The sequence below is a fragment of the Anoplolepis gracilipes genome, chromosome 16, assembly GCF_047496725.1.
Source record: "Anoplolepis gracilipes chromosome 16, ASM4749672v1, whole genome shotgun sequence".
NCBI lineage: Eukaryota > Metazoa > Arthropoda > Insecta > Hymenoptera > Formicidae > Anoplolepis > Anoplolepis gracilipes.
Genome location: NC_132985.1, coordinates 9,185,650 through 9,191,649, shown reverse-complemented (window position 1 = coordinate 9,191,649; position 6,000 = coordinate 9,185,650).

Genomic DNA, 6,000 nt, shown 5'->3' with positions numbered 1-6,000 from the left:
TATGATGGTGGGCAGGTTGAGGTGGGGGGAACAGAAATGGAGGGTGATAGGAGTGGGGGAGGGCGTGGGGAAGATGACAGGGGAATTGGAAAAGTGGACAAGAAAGGAAGAAGAGGGAGTGAAAACACTAATAGAGGGGGATTTCTGCGAGGACAGCAGAGGAGGGAGGAAGAGTGGACGGAGGAGGGGAGGAGGAGAGGGGAAGGCGATCGAAAGATAAGAAGAGAAATAGGAAAGGCAGACAGTTGATAGAGTTTCTGGAAGAATGGGGAATGGGAACACTTAACGGGATGGTGAGAGGGGATGAGAGAGGGGAGTTTACATTTACCGGGGGAAAGGGGGATACAGTAATTGATTACGTGATAGGGGACGGGGAGGAAAAGTGAGGAAGTTAAAAGTGGGGGATAAGATAGATTCTGACCATCATCCTTCAGAAGTATGGATAAGAGGAGAAGAAAGACGAAAGGAAGGGAAAAAGAAAGAGGGAGGAGCGGGAAGGGGATATGGGATGAAGAGGGAAGGAACAGGTTTAGAGAAGCGTTGGAAAGGTCGGGGGAATTAGAATAGGAAGAAAGGAGAGAAGGATGGGAGAAATAAAAGGGAGAATAAAAGAGGCGATAAGAGAAACGGAGGAAGGAAGAAGAAGAAAGAAGAGAAAGCAGAAAGGATGGTGGGATGAGGAATGTAAGAAGAAGAAAAATGAGATGAGAAAAGAGTTGAGGGAGTGGCGTAGGGAAGGGGGCGAGGGAGTATAATGAGTTGTGTAAGAGGAAAAAGAGGGAAGAGAATGAAAGATGGGAGAAGAAGGCAAGAAAGGTTAAGAAAGAAGAGGAGGTGTAAGAGCTAGTGAATATGGAGAGGAAGAGAGGAAGAGAGGAAAGAGGAGAGTGAATAAGGAGATTGGAGGAATGGAGGGAGTATTATGAAATTGCAAGGAGGGGTAGAGAGTAAAGTGATCAGGGGGTACTGGGCTAGGAGGGAGGGGGAGGGGGATGAGGAAAAGATTGGAATAGAAGAGATTAGGGGGGTGATAAAGAGAATAAAAAATGGAAAAGCGGCAGGGATAGATGGGATACCAGGGGAAGTGTGGAAGTACGGGGGACGAGAATTAGAGAGGTGGGCATGGAGATTCTGTAATAAGATGTGGGGAGGGGAGGGATGGCCAGAGGGATGGAGAGAGGGGGTAGTGATACCAATTGTAAAGGAGGGGGAGGGAGAGAGGGTGGGGGACTACAGGGGAGTAACCTTGATGCCAATACTATATAAAGTCTATGCGACAGTGTTGACGGAAAGGTTAAGGGAAGAGGTAGAGGAGAAGGGGATAGTGCCGCCAAATCAGACGGGGTTTAGGAAGGGGATGGGAACGATGGACAATGTGTATGTGGTAAATTATTTGATAGGAAGGCAACTGGAAGGAAGGAAGGGAGGAATGGTGGCATTATTTGTAGATTTAAAGGCGGCGTTAGATTCAGTGGATAGGGAGGTTTTGTTGGAGTCGATGAGAGGACGAGGGGTGAGGGAGGGACTGGCAAGGAGAATAGAGGAGATAATAGGGGAGACAAAGAGCAGAATAAGAGTGGGACAGGAGATGGGGGAGAGTTTTTGGACTGGGAAGGGGGTAAGACAGGGATGCCCTCTGAGTACAATGCTGTTTAACATCTTGATTGCGGACTTGGAAGAAGAAATGGAGAAAGTTAAATGGGGAGGAGTGATGCTAGGGGGGAAGAGGGTGTACACATTAGCATATGTGGACGATTTAGTGTTGATTGCGGAGGAGGAGGAAGGGATGAGAAGTATGATGGATAGGCTGGAAAGATACATGGATAGAAAGGGGCTGGAGGTGAACATAGGGAAGACGAAAGTTATGAGATTTAGGAGAGGGAGGGGAGGAAGAATGACAAAGATAAGCTGGAGGTGGAGGAGGTAAAAGAGTACAAATATTTAGGGTACACACTACAGAAAAACGGTGGTCAGGAGGCACAGGTGAGAGATAGAGTTAGGAGGGCGGCTGCGTTAATGGGACAGATATGGGGAATAGGAAAGAGAAGGTTTGGAGGAGATTGGGGAAAGAGGTTATAGCTTTTCGATAGGTTGATCTGGGTAGTGCTAGGGTATGGGGCGGAGATATGGGGATGGAAAGAGAGGGAGGGAATGGAGAGGATAGAAGAGATATATCTAAGATGGGTTCTGGGAGTAGATGTCAGGACGCCGGGTTATATGGTGAGAGAAGAATTACAGAGGGAGAAATTAAGGGTGAGAGCGAGAAGAAGAGTATGAGCTTTTGAGAAGAGGTTGAGGGAGGGAAAGGAAGGGGAGTTGGCAAGGAGATGCATGGAGGAGATGAGGGATAGGAGTAAGACAGGGGAAGTGAGCTCGAAATGAGAAGAGGAAAGAGAGGGTTTTTTCAAGGATAGAGGGATAAGAGTGGAAGAAATGGTGGAGAGAGAGGAGAGAGGAGAGGATTGGTATAAGGGAATAGAGGATAGGGATAGAGAGGAACAGAGGAAGGAAAGAAGGGGAAAGATGGAGGAGGCGAAATTCAATAGATAGTACAAGGAGGTGAAGGGGGAAGAGATACCGAGGTATCTGAAAAAGGGATGGGGAGAGCAGATGGAGAAAGGTGGCGAAGTTTAGATTGGGGAGCGAGATGAGGGAGAGTAAATACTGGGAAGAAGAGGAGAAAAGACGGTGCAGAATATACGGAGGGGAGACGGAGACATGGGAGCATGTGTGGGAGGGATGCAGGGAGTGGAAGATGGGAAGGGGAAGTTGGATAACGTGAGATAGGTTTTAGGAGAGGAAAGAGAGGGAGAGAGATGGATGAGCGAAATTGAAAGGGAGAGGGGTATAGAGGAGGATGATGAAATGAAAAAGAATGAAAGAGAGGGAGAGAGTGAGAATGAATGGTAGAGGAGGAGAGAGAGTGGTTCGAGGGGTTGAGAATAGTCAAAAAGAAAGATGAAAGAAACAAGCAAGAGGAAGCGGAAGTCCGGTGGGGGGAGATGTGTGTGTGTGTGTATAAGGAGGGTGCGAGCGTAGGGGGAGCCAAGGGGGTTGCCCACGGTCGCAGACTCCCAGGAGATAGGTTAAGTTAGTGGTTAGGTTAAGCTAGTTTTTAAGAATAATTGTAAGAGTTGAAATCCCTAAGGGGAATCAAATAAATATTCTATTCTATTCTATTCTAGTCAAGAATTCGATGTTATGAAAATTATCGCACCGTGATATAATTTTAAAATAAAAAATTGAAGAGACATAAAGAAATCGATTTTAACTATATTTACAAATCTATTGAAAGTAAACTAGCAATAAAAAAATTATTTTATTTAGATTTACAGAATCTAAATATGTTAAGAAAACTTGTTTACACTTTTTTCAAAAGTTTCTCTTATTTAAAATAATTTATTATTATTAAAATTATTACACATTTTATATCAATATCAATATCACTACTACTCAAAAAATTACATCATTTTGATTACTTTACTGTAAAATAATGTTCAAAAATTTTTAGTGCTTAGTGTAAAAATTTGATCTTTATTAAGAAAATTTTAATGTAAAGTTTGTCCCGGAAAACTGTCTCACTAATCTGAGGTAAATGCTAGTGATTAGCTATTTTAGACTATATTGAATATCTAGGTAGATATGTTATTATTACTAGCTAGATTTTCGACATATTTTTTACTTTAAATGTTTAGTTAGTGACTACCTAGTTATTTGGAGTTAACTGTGACATTGTATTCAGCTATAAAAATTATATGGTTATTAAATTGTTATTGGCTGGTTATCACTAGTTTTGAATAAAAAAAACAATATTAGTTTCTCGTAATATGAATCTAATTTCTATCTACACATTGTCTAATTATTTTGAGCTATAAATGGCGTTAAATTATATAAAATTTATCTTGTTGTCATCTCATATTTGGCTAACAAAAAGCTGTAATGAAACATATATACATATTAGGGTTGGGGAAGTTAATTTTTTTTTAACTAAGTTAAGTTGAAAGTTAGTTAGCAATAAATTAAATAAGTTAACATTTAAAGTTAAAAACAAAAACTAACTTAGTTAAAAGTTAAGTTAAAAAGTTAAAAGTTAACGTTAATTATATAAAACTACATTTTTTGCATAATTAATCTTTTAATTGATATTTTAGTTTAGGCTATAATAAAAAAATATATAAAAAAGTAGAAAATATATTTTTCTTTCTTATAAACTATAAAAGATTATCTTTTTTATTATTTTTTATTTTTCTTTATTATTAATTATAAGAAGTACAAGAGTCTACTGATAATGAATATGTAAATAATGGTAATGAAGAAAATGTGGGAGAACATAATGAAGTTTATGAGTCTATCGAGTCTACTGATAATGACGATGATGATAATAAAATCATTGAAAATGATCACAACAGTGATTGCAACGATGATGAAGAAAATATAGACAATAATGATACTAAAGAAAATTATGATATTGAAGAACTCCATGACATAATTGAAAATGAAAATAAAGTTCCTGAAATTGCTGAACTACGTTCTTAGGCAGTAACATGTAATATTTCACTAAAACATATAGATATGTTATTAAATATTCTACGAAAAAGACTTTTACTTCAACTACCAAATAATGGAAAAACATTTTTGGAGACTACTAAAGCATCATACAATATACGACCTATGTAGGCGGCAGATATACTATTGGAGAGTTTGTTTACATAGGATTTGAACAACATCTTATTAAGAATTGCATTAATGTCGACATTCATTCATCCAATATTATACATTTGCAAGCAAATGTTGATGGTGCATCTCCATATGACTGTGGTAGTAAACAATTGTGGCCAATTTTGTGCAAAGTTATTTTTAAACCAGATATATATATCAACCATTTATTGTCGCTCTATATAACGGAAACTCAACACCTCGTGATATTAAGGAATTCATGAATGATTTCATTGAAAAAATAAATATTCTGTACCGAGATGGAATTAATATTATGAATTAACATTTTTCAATAGTAGTGTGTTATAGGGAGTTCTAACACAGGTGCTCGAAGGGGGTGCGAGGGCGGGGAGGAGAACCGCAGGCGCGGGGGGGATGACGTCACGCAGGTCCGAGGCGCGATTTGTAGACGAGGGGTATGCGGAGAGAGGGAGAGGTTCGTGACACAGCTGTAGGTCCGCAACGCGGTTTGTAGACGAGGGGTACGCGAAGAGGGGGAGAAGTCCGCGACACAGCCGCAGGTCCGCGACGTGGTTTGTAGACGAGGGGTACGCGGAGAGGGGAAGAGGTCCGCGGCGCGGTTTGTAGACGAGGGGTTTGCGGAGAGGGAAGAGAGGTTCACGGTGTAACCGATGGGTCCGCGAGTAAGGAGATGGATAGAGAGAGACGGGTCGATAGACGTTCGCAACGCGGTAGAGAGAGACGGCGCGTTAGGCGTTCGCAACGCGGTAGACGGAGACGCGTGGTATAGGATAGGATAAGGAGAGCGCTATGTGCATTGTACATAGCGTAGGACAATGAGAGCATGATGTGGTGGGAAAAGGAGGAGAGCACAATAGAATGTAATTAATGTGAGAGAGAAAGAAGGAAGGTGCGAAGAAAGGATAACGGGAGCGCGATAAGACGGAGGCTAAGGCGTACGCGAGAATGCAGATTAAATTTTTTATATATTATATATATATTATATATATATATATATTATATATATATTAAATATTATCTAATTAAATCTAATTATATCTTATTATATATATATTAAATATTATCTAATTAATCCTAAGAGGAGGAAAAAGGATGGGATAGATAAAGAAGGCGCAAAACACAATACACATATTTATCATAAACATAATTTTTATTCAGAAAAGTGTGTATGTGTGTACATATAAAGTGTGTGTGTGTGTTTGTTTTTTTAAAAATGAAAATATAAAATATAAAATATAAAGAACTAAACCTAACGAAATATATAAATATAAAATATAAAAAGATATAAAAAATCTAAGATCT